The following is a 12323-nucleotide window of genomic DNA, read 5'->3' on the forward strand; positions in this document are numbered from 1 at the left end:
ACAGTTGGACTTTCATATGACGGACGGTCACGTGTCCAGTATGAGAAGTCCTGCAAGAGGCGATATTCTCATTAGCTGATCCTTGTGACCTCCATATTGATGAGAACATACTCGCCCTCAGTGTACTGTAATGTGGGGGATAGAGCAACGTAAAGCACAGAAATGATAGGATGATACTCATCATCTCCAGAGGTCTCTCAGCACCAAGGTATGGTCAATGAGATACAAGCTGCAGATGGGCCGAGGCTTCTAATATACCCAGGGGTGACATCACAAAGCCCTCTGTGACATCATTGCACAGTTCTATCCATCATGTCACTGATACTTTGGACCTAACTAAATGTCTAAAAGAGAACCCTTCCACATGATTTCCAATCACGGAGCAGCTTTAGTTTTTCAAGAAAAGTTTAAAAAATATAATCTGTGCTGTGATTGGTCACAATGGCACATGAAGCAGAACGTCTTTACATCTTTTAAAGGGAAAGTGTCAGCAATTTTTTTACAATTGTAAAATTGTAAAGTATTTATATTTATATATAAATACACATATATATTTAAAAAGGTTTTAATGGTATAAAATCTGAAAAAAATATTTTAACTGTTTTGATGTTTTCATCTTGTAAACACTAGGGGGAGCAGCTGCTGATATTTCCATGAAAACAGAATGCAGCTAGCTCGCATTACGACTGCAGTAAAAGTGGGCGGGATCTGCTCACATGGGTGTGATGTCACTCCTCCCCTTCTGGGCGTTTGCAAAAAGGTAAATGAGACTGTAGTTTAGGATCACAGTGCGGAGCGATCACTGGTGACTGCAAAGTGATATATAAGGGACAACACCAAAGTCATTAATCACTACAAGGACAAGGCAGGAATGTGGGAGTCAGAGGGGTCACCCCACACTTATATCCCCTCTGACTGTCACTTCCTAAGCTCCTTTCCCTGCCATAACCTCTTATTCCCGCAGGTAAATTCTTACAGGACCCCCCTCCCCATCCCCTTCCCCTGCCGCAGCTGATTCTAAACGTCCTCCATATGTAATAATAGACAGGTACTCACCGGCAGCCTATGGTAATTCACAGGGTAGAACAGGGTACAGCACAGAAACAATATGGCGATCCTCATTGTCTCCAGGGGGTATCTCAGCACCAAGATATGGCCAATGAGATATGAGCTCCAGGTGGATGGAGCCCCCTTATATACCCCAAGGGTGACATCACAACGCCCTCTGTGACATCATCACCCACAACATTCCGTCACATGACATCACCCAGCACCAGCATCTTGTGACCCAGCATAAATAGAAAGTCCTTGTTGCCTATAGCAACTATTCAAAACTAAGTTTAAACTTTTCCAACAGCTAAAGGCGGCTCTGTGATGTTTCTTCTTGTGGACGGTTGTGATAAATCTGCAGAACATCTACATAACGCGACATGTAGAAAATCCTGTCTTTTCCCCTCTGTTCTTCCTCTGGTGCTACAGAAACGGATAGAAGGAGCTTTTCCAGACCTTACAGTGCACAATATGGGACCTAATCACTGATATCCCAGATCTCCTCAGTACAAGCATACCGCCAACCTATGAGGACTAGAAAGAGGGCGAAACCATGCGGCACGCGTAGTCTGACCACGCCCCTATCCACACCCCAAGCCACGCCCTTTTTATACCTTGGCAGGAGGAGATGTCTGTACAAAGCGCAAGTTATCAAAAGGCTGAAGGAACACTTTATCAACATGAATGAAGGTTTTGAAGGGCATCCACTGTCCCGGCACTACCGGAAGTTCCACAACCAATCTTATAAGGACACTAAGTTTTGTGGGATCCGATTAGTCTCCAGAAAATGGAGGGGAGGTGATTACCTGAGATTAATGTCGCAGATGGAATCCAAATGGATCTTCACATTAAATAGCTTGGCTCTGAAGGGCCTTAATCACGAGAGTCAGCTGTATGCCTTCAACTCGCAGCGGTATATACTGTATGTATTTTTTATCCCAGTACCAATTGAACATTTACATTGCACTTTTATGAACCTCCTTATATTTTATCAATATAATATGTCTTTTGGATATATTCCTTTGAATCCACCTATTTTATATATGTATTTGTTTCTATACATTGATACCCCTATTGGAGATACAATATAATGTTTTTATTTTTCTCCTTCATTTTTTCCTTTTTATCTCTGGATGGTACTAAGTGCCAAATTTATACTATCCTGGTAATATACACTGATTAACAGACTGTTTTTATAGCCATCAGAAATATAAGTATATGACTCGCCCCCTGGGCCGTGGGGCACGCGGAACCGGGCGATAGGGAGACTTTGGGGGTAGTAGTGGTGGCGGCCCGGTCCCGCGGCTCAGGGTGGTCAGGCCAATGGTAGTCTGCTACGTGCTTTAGATAATGTCCGACTACGCCACCCGTGGATTGCGGTTATTAGGAACCGCCGCTGCAAGGCAGTCCGCTGGGGCTGATGATGGGTGCAGCTGAGGTGATGTGACTCCCCACGGGAAGAGTGCAGCCCCAGGGCAGTGTAGTGGATGCTGGGAGTGATGGTAGTGAGAGTCCCAGTGCCGGTAGTGCCGGAGGAGCGAAAAAGCACACAGACAACGTACTGCAGTCCAGCGTCTTTACTCACGGTTAATATCCAAGTCACTTCAGCTGGCAATGACTGCCCGAGCCGTGCTGCGTCCACCAGGTGTGGGGCTCGGTCAACTCCCAGGCAGTTCAGGAGCATGGCACAGGACCCCCTTTAATCCTTTCTCTGGCCTGCCTCACCAGTGACCCACTTTTGTCCAGCTGCCGCGGACCTGTGCGGTTAAACGTGGGCCCCGTCCTCCGCTGTCCTATATGGTGCCTTCCTAGCAGGTTTGATGAGGTGTCGCACCAATATATGATCACGACGACCGGTCTTTGGCTGAGGGTTGTTTCTCCTCCACCAACTTGGGATCCGGTACCCTTAATCTGCCTGACCCTGCACCCTGGATTCTCGTGGGTTCTTAGGATCCCTTCCACTTTCTTGTTCCTGAGCCCTTCTGTTTCTCTGTCTCTCCTTCTTTGCAGTTCCTTTCTGCTCCTGTTCCTTTCTCTTGGAGCTGAGATGAGCTAGAATCTCAGCTCCCCTTCACCTCCTCCTCGGCCTCTTCTCCAGGCCCACTTCTCCTTCTCCTCTCAGGCCCCGGCCTCTTCCCTAGGCCTGCCTCTGGAGCAGCACTCAGCCCGAGCTGCTGCTCCTTGTCAGCTCTCCTCTCCTCACTGACTGAACCTAGATCTAAGATGGCTCCTCCCTTTTATACTTCCCTCTAGCTATGAGCCCAGGTGACCAGCAACCAATGGGCTCCTACCTAGGCTCAGGAACCAACCCCTATCTGCCCCTACAGCACTGGGTGTTCCACCCCTCCCTCCCCACTCCAGGCAGGGACATGGTCGGTCGTGCCTGCACTTCTGTCTAGTGGGAGCACCGTTGAGCTGTCCCTGAGAAATGGGGTGTGTGTGCTGCATGCAGCTAACTGAGCCCTGGTCCATACTCCATCCTTACCCGGGAGTGGAATATCACACCTCTGGTCTGAGGTGCAATACCCCTGTAGCAGCCGAGCCCTCGGGGCGCTACATATATAATTTTTATTCATTTTTAACTAATTGTGAAAGTTTGAACAAAGTCTTTTTTATTATTATTTTTTTCACACACAGTCTATTCTTATTGGAATTCTATCTTAGTTCTATTGCACCTCCATATGTCCTTTTGCATCGTCTTGATAGTATTGGATCTTCCTCCATTTCTTTGGTTGTATTATCTTTGTGAGGGGCGTTTGGACTTTATTAGGTTACCAGTTTGACTACCAGCGAGAAGCTGACGAAGAGGAACTGTTAGTCCTCGAAACGCGTAGTTTTTTTTGGCCTATACAGGACATCGAAGGAGAAGGAGAGAGTCAATGCACAGGGATAAGCCCTCCTGATATCCAGAAGATATATATAACCATATCATATTATTGATACAAAATATAAATGCACAGAGTCAATACAATCACTTAAAAACACCAAAACCCATCCTTACTTTGCAAGATACCTATTCCAAAGGTGTATCTAGGTTTTCTGGCACCCGGTGCAGCAGGGGCTGGCTGGCACATTTTAGCCTGGGGGGCAAGCACACAGCAGTGGCCCATGAGTAGCGGCCCATCCTTAACATGTTTATTACCAGATGCATCATAAGCCTATATTCACACGACCGTATTGTCTAAGTGTTGCCCGTGAAAAAAGCTGACAGCACTTGGACCAGTTCAGATGAGTGTTTGTAGTGGTCAGACATAGTACATATTATTCTTATGTATTACTATTTTTAAAGCAGATATACCTTTTTAGAGATGTAGTACCAGGGGCGGACCTACCGCCCGTGCAGCCGGTTCATTGAACGGGGACCCCCGAGGGAGAGGGGGCCCCTCCAGCCTCCAGCAGGACCCCATCATGGCATGACTGCCCTGACTCCAGCATGGGGCCCGGCTGGTTGGGGCCCCCTCGGAGCCCCCCTCTTGTGCGTCTCCTCATGGGGCCCCCCCCTGCAGGACCCCCCCGCCATCACATGACCGGAGATGTGCCTGCGCTCAGCATGGGCCCCATGCTGAGCGCAGGGACATCTCCGGTCATGTGACGGCGACGGCACAATACTTACCCCTCCCCGTGCCTCCGCAGCGTCTGCCGCGTCCTCTGACTGTGATGTCTCAGGTCAGAGGGCACGGTGACGTCTTTACACCGCGCGCTCTCTCCTGAGCTGTCACATCACAGAGCGGGAAGACGCGCGCAACGCTGGATTCCGGATCAGCAGCATGTAAGAAGTGAGGTGAGTATTTGATTTTTTTTTTTTTTATGTATGGGGGCATGGGGCATTTAATGGTGGGGGGAGAGTGGGTGTGACATCCTGCATGGGGGCATTATATGGGGGTAGGGGGGGGATGTGACATCCTGCATGGGGAATTATAAGAGGGGAAGGGGGAAGTGACATCCTGCATGGGGCATTATAAGAGGGGAAGGTGGGAAGTGACATCCTGCATGGGGCATTATAAGAGGGGAAGGGGGGAAGTGACATCCTGCATGGGGCATTATAAGAGGGGAAGGGGGGAAGTGACATCCTGCATGGGGCATTAAAAGAGGGGAAGAGGGGAAGTGACATCCTGCATGGGGCATTATAAGTGAGGGGGGGCGTGACATTCTGCATGGGGCATTATAAGGGAGGCGGTGTGACATCCTGCATGGGGCATTATAAGAGGGGGAGGGGGGAAATGAGATCCTGCATGGGGCATTATATAGAAGGTGGGTGTCTTCCTGCATGGGGCATTATAAGGGAGCGGGTGGTCTGACATGCTGCATGGGGCATTGAAAAGGGGGGAAGTGACATCCTGCAAGCGGCATTAAATGGGGGGAAGAGGTGACATCCTGCATGGGGCATTTTATGGGGGGTAGATGTGACATCCTGCATAGAGCATTAAAAGACGGGTGTCATCCTGCATGGGGCATTATATGGGGGGAACAGCCTGCATGGAGCGTTACATGGGGGCCAATATTCTGTATGGAGAGTTATATGGGGACCAGTATCCTGTATGGATGCTGTATGGAGCATTATATGGGGACCAGTATCCTGTATGAAGCATTATAAGGGGGTCAGTATCCTGTATGGAGCATTATATGCTGCCCATATTACTGTATGGAGGACTATACTGTCCGGTCTGCACTGTGCGCTGTGAGGATTCGCCGGTTTCTGAGCTATTGTAGAATTTACAATAGATATCGCTTGTGTAATGGGGCATTATAAGGGGGGAACAGCCTGCATGGAGCGTTATATGCGGGCCAATATTCTGTATGGAGAGTTATATGGGGACCAGTATCCTGTATGGAGCATTATATGGGGACCAGTATCCTGTATGGAACATTATAAGGGGGTCAGTATCCTGTATGGAGCATTATATGGTGCCCATATTACTGTATGGAGGACTATACTGTCCGGTCTGCACTGTGTGCTGTGAGGATTCGCCCGTTTCTGAGCTATTGTAGAATTTACAATAGATATCGCTTGTGTAATGGGGCATTATAAGGGGGGAACAGCCTGCATGGAGCGTTATATGGGGGCCAATATTCTGTATGGAGCGTTATATGGGGGTCAGTATTCTGTATGGAGCGATATATGGGGGCCAGTATTCTGTATGCAGTGTTATATGGGGACCAGTATCCTCTATGGAGCGTTATATGGGGACCAGTATCCTGTATGGAGCATTATATGGGGACCAGTATCCTGTATGGAGCATTATAAGGGGGTCAGTATCCTGTATGGAGCATGATATGGTGCCCATAATACTGTATGGAGGACTATACTGTCCGGTCTGCACTGTGCGTTGTGAGGATTCGCCGGTTTCTGAGCTATTGTAGAATTTACAATAGATATCGCTCATGTAATGTAGTAAGTGAAATCCTTGGCCTTGTACTATATATATATATTTCTCTGTGGTATCTGTGCATCATGAATCATGGTATGTGTTAAAGGGGCCCACTGAAACTCTGTCGCCCAGGGCCCACAAAAACCTGGAGCTGGCTCTGGGGGTAAGTATAACAAGTTGTATTTTTTTTACATACAATTAATTAACTTGGAGTGGGGGGAATCAGAGATGCACGGGGGGATGAGAGATGCACGGGGGGGGGGCCTTCATGCCCCCTATGAAGGGCAGGGGGGGCCCCAAAAAAATTCTTGCACAGGGGCCCACTACAGTCTGTGTCCGCCCCTGTGTAGTACGCTGTGTTTTTCTACACTCCTAAAATAACATATCAGCAGAGTAAAGGTGGTCACACATAAGCCCAGGTCTGCTAGATAGATACCTATGAATTATTATTTTGTATATGTTTTCAAACATACTTGATCAATGAAATCATCATTGTAAACTTCAACTCCACATAATAGTATATGATGTAGCAGTCACTAATTATCTTGAGTGCTTCATCTGATGTCCGTGCACACAGTATACATAGTATACCACATACAGTACAATATATATAGGAGAATATACAGTATGACTGGTATATAGAGACGAGCAATTTGTAGAACCGTGGTCCAGTGGTCAGATGAATATTCTGTGGCTGCTGAACAGGAGCCACCACATAGTCTCCTTTTTACAGCCCCACATAGCCTTCCATATACTGTACAGTGTGAGCCCCACATAGCCTCCTATATACAATGTGAGCCCTCACACAACCTCCTATATGAGTATGAGCCCTCACATAGCCTCCTATATACAGTATCAGTCCCCACACAGCCTCCTGCATATAGTGTGAGGACCCACACAGCCTCCTGCATACAGTGTGAGGACCCACTGTGTGAGTACAGTGTGAGGACTGGTCGTCGGATATGTTGCACGCTTATTGAGATGTGTTATTGACAGCTCTATCATTTTTCTTGCCACTTTCTTGTTAAATATACAGGTTGGATACATTTGGTGTTCATGCCATATAAATTCCTGTTTATAACGAGTACATATTTATGATAGGTAGCTTTGTTTTACTACCATTGGCAGGCATTAACTGGATTTTAGGTCCTAGTGACGTTTTATATCTTTTTTACCTACGTATTCATTAAAGGTTATGTTTTAACCTCTTTCACTACTTTAATTGCTTCATATTACCTTTATTGAGTGGTGACCTGTATGATAGTGTGTGAGCACCAGCTCCAGGCGTCCCTGAAGAGGGGCAGGGAAAAAGTAAAGGGGGCAGTGGGAAGGGGGTTTATCCAAGGAGGGGTGAGGTCAGCAGAGTATGAGAGACAGACTCATCCTAAACCAGGGGTCTCAAACACGCGGGTCGCATGTGGCCCTTCAGACTGGTTCATGCGGCCTGTGTGCACCATAGACCCCGATCCAGGAGCTGCCGACAGCTGCACTTTAGTTCAGTGTATTGCTGCGCAGAGACCGGCTCTCTGCATGATACAATACCAATGCCAGCCACCGGCCTATCAGAGGCCAGCAGCGGACATCCGCGTCCCAGCGCAGCGGTGCATGACATCACTAACATGGGTAGATGTCAGCTGCTGGCCTCTGATAGGTCGGTGGCAGGCATTTCTCTCTGCGCAGCAATACACTGAACTAAAGCGCAGCTGCCGGAAGCTCCTGGACCAGGCCGCGATCGTCAAGGGGTCTATGGTGCCTGCGCTCGCATATGCAGAAAGGACACCGAGGGAACGGAGGACAGGTGAGAAGAGACTTTTTTTTTTCTTATATATGTATGTGAAGAATGGAACAGCGGACATTCCTACAATATAGGGACCTGAATGGGGACATTCCTACAATATAGGGACCTGAATGGGGACATTCCTACAATATGGGAACCTGGATAGGAACATTCCTACAATGTGGGACCTGGATGGGAACATTCCTACAATGTGGGACCTGAATGGGGACATTCCTGCAATATGGGGACCTGGATGGGGACATATCTACAATGTGGGGACCTGGATAGGGACATTCCTACAATGTGGGGACCTGGATGGGGACATATCTACAATGTGGGGACCTGGATAGGAACATTCCTACAATGTGGGGACCTGGATAGGAACATTTCTACAATGTGGGGACCTGGATAGGAACATTTCTACAATGTGAGGACCTGGATGGGGGACATTCCTACAAGATGGGGACATTATAACAAGATGGGGACCTAGATAGGGGACATTACGACAAGATGGGGACATGGATGGGGGACATTACGACAAGTTGGGGACCTGAATGGGGGACATTACGACAAGATGGGGACCTGTATGGGGCATTACTACAAGATGAGGACCAGGATGGTGCATTACTACAAGTTGAGGACCAGGATGGGGCATTACTACAAGATGAGGACCAGGATGAGGCATTAGATGAGGCATTACTACAAGATGAGGACCAGGATGAGTCATTAACCCCTTTACAACCCACGGTGGTTTGCACATTAATGACCAGGCCAATTTTTACAATTCTGACCACTGTCATTTTATGAGGTAATTACTCTGGAACGCTTCAACGGATCTCCCTGATTCTGAGATTGTTTTTTCGTGACATATTGTACTTCATGATTGTGGTAAAATTTCTTCGATATCACTTGCGTTTATTTGTGAAAAAAATGGAAATTTGGCAAAATTTTGAAAATTTTGCAATTTTCAAAATTTGAATTTTTATGCCCTTAAATCAGAGAGATGTGTCACACAAAATAGTTAATAAATAACATTTCCCACATGTCTACTTTACATCAGCACAATTTTGGAACCAACATTTTTTTTTATTGGGGAGCTATAAGGGTTAAAAGTTGACCAGCGATTTCTCATTTTTCCAACAAAATTTAGAAAACCATTTTTTTAGGGACCACATCATATTTAAAGTCACTTTGAGGGGTCTTTATGACAGAAAATACCCAAAAGTGACACCATTCTAAAAACTGCACCCCTCAAGGTGCTGAAAACCACATTCAAGAACTTTATTAACCCTTCAGGTGCTTCACAGGAATTTTTGGAATGTGGAAGAAAAAAATTAACATTTAACTTTTTTCACAAAAATGTTAATTTAGACCCAATTTTTTCTATTTTCGCAGGGGTAACAGGAAAAAATAGACCCCAAAATTTGTTGATCAATTTCTCCTGAGTAAGCAGATACCCCATATGTGGGGGAAAACCACTGTTTGGGCGCACAACAGGGTTTGGAAGGGAAGGAGCGCCATTTGACTTTTTAAATGTAAAATTTGCTTGAATAATTAGCGGACGCCATATTGCATTTGGGGAGCCCCTGATGTGCCTAAACAGTGGAAACCCCCCACATGTGACCCCATTTTGGAAACTATACCCCTCAGGGAACTTATCTAGATGTGTGGTGAGCACCTTGAACCCCCAGGTGCTTCACAGAAGTTTATAACATTGAGCCGTAAAAATAAAATTTTCACATTTTTCCCACAAAAATGTTTTTCAGCCCCCAATTTTTTATTTTCATAAGGGTAGCAGAAGAAATTGCACTATGCAGTTTGTTGTTCAATTTCTCCTGAGTTAGCAGATACCCCATATGTGGGGGCAAACCACTGTTTGGGCGCGCGGCAGGGTTCGGAAGGGAAGGAGCACCATTTGACTTTTTGATTGTAAAATTTGCTTGAATAATTAGCGGATGTGCCCCTGATGTGCCTAAACAGTAGAAACCCACCACAATTGACACCATTTTGGAAACTAGACCCCTCAGGGAACTTATCTAGATGTGTGGTGAGCACCTTGAACCCCCAAGTCCCTTACAGAAGTTTATAACATGGAGCCGTGAATATAAAAAAATCTAACTTTTTCCACAACAATGATGTTTTAGCCCCAATTTTTTTATTTTCACAAGGGTAAGAGGAGAAAATGGACCCCAAAAACTTTTGTGCAATTTCTCCTGAGTACGCCAATACCCCATATGTCGGGAAAATACAGTGTTTGGGAGCACGGCAGAGTTCAGAAGGGAAGGAGCACTGTGTGACTTTTTGAGCGCAAAATTGGCTGGAATCGATAGCGGACGCCATGTCGCGTTTGAAGAGCCCTTGATGTGCCTAAATAGTTGAAACCCCCCTCATGTGACCCCATTTTGGAAACTACACCCCTCAAGGATTTTATCAAGGGGTATAGTGAACATTTTGAACCCAGAGGTACGACACAAAATTTGATGACATGAGGTCATCATATTAAATAAGTTGTCATTAGTCTTGAGCGCAAGTGCTCGCTACTTGAGTTTGCATCGGGTACTCAGGTATGCACCATGTATCACAGGTGCTCAAGTGAAATGCTCGAGTCCCCTCCCGCATGTTTCACGATTATTAGACACCACCAAAAAAACATGCGGGGATCGCTCGAGCATGGCAGGCAATCCCCGCGAGGTTATTTTGGCCGCGAAGCATATGGGGCGGAGACTCGAGCTCCCGTGATACTCAATGCATACCCGAGTACCCGATGCAAACTCAAGTAGAGAGCACTTGTGTTCAACACTAGTTGCCATATCGTCATTTTTTTTTTTTATAAAAAAAAAGCAACCCTTACCCCCAACCCTAACCCTACCCTAGCCCAACCCTGACCCGAACCCTAACATTAGCACAACCCTAACCCCAACCCCAGCCCTAGTGTTTATTTTTTACGCCATTCCTCGTGCGGTATAAGTGATTAGACGACCTTATTCTTCGGGTCGGTGCGACTACAGAGATACCAGAATGATATCGGGTTTTTATGATTGACAGCTGTCACACACTAGAAGACACATATTTTGTAAAATCTATTTTTTGCATCGCCATATTTTGAGAGCTATAATTTTTCCATATTTTGGCCGACAGATTCATGTGATGGATTTTTTTTTGCGGGACAAGTTGACGTTTTTATTGGTGCCATTTTCAGGCACGTGACATATTTTGATCGCTTTCTATTCCAGCTTTTGGGAGGCATAATAAACAAAAACCTAAAATTCAGGAATTGCTTTTTTTTTTTTTTTTTTCTACTCCGCATGTGGTAAAATTAATAAGGTAGCTTTATTCTTCGGGTCAGTACGTTTACAGCGGTACCACATTTATATTGATTTTCTATGTTTTGGCGCTTTTACACAATAAAAGACATTTTATAGAAAAAAATATTTTTTTGCATTGCTTTATTCTGAGAGCTATAACTTTTGGAATTTTCGGATTATGGAGCTGTATGGCGGCTTATTTTTTGCGGGACAAGATTACATTTTCAGCGGTACCATTTTTATTTATATGCATCTTTTTGATCGCGTGTTATTCCATTTTTTGTTTGGCGGTATGATGATAAAGCATTGTTTTTTGCTTCGTTTTTTTTTTTTTTTTTTTTTACCGTGTTCAATGAAGGGGTTAACTAGTGGGACAGTTTTATAGGTCAGGTCGTTCCGGACGCGGTGATACCAAATATGTGTATTTTTATTGTTTTTTTGTTTTTTTCATAATAATATTTATTGATGGGTACATTATATTTTTATTTTTGGTGGATTATTTTTTTTTATTTTTTTTTTAAATATTTTTACAATTTTTTATTTAATTTTTTTCACTTTCTGAGAGGTTTTACACTTTTTTACTTTGTCCCACTCTGGGACTTTCACTTTTTTTATTCTGAGCACCATCCCTGAGCCATGCAGGCAGTCAGCGCTGCACAGTGAGAAGATTGTTCGGTCATGCACTGCGCATGACCAAACAATCTTCCTGCTGTCTGGTGACCCGGATGTTGTCATGACGACATCGGGTCAACATGGCAACACCCGGGAAGCCACGGCAGACAGCGCTGGAGGCCGGAAGAGGAGGTGAGTATTGCGATCACC

This window comes from Phyllobates terribilis, unplaced genomic scaffold (assembly GCF_046119375.1).
Source record: "Phyllobates terribilis strain yellow unplaced genomic scaffold, ASM4611937v1 Scaffold_29__1_contigs__length_15306474, whole genome shotgun sequence".
NCBI lineage: Eukaryota > Metazoa > Chordata > Amphibia > Anura > Dendrobatidae > Phyllobates > Phyllobates terribilis.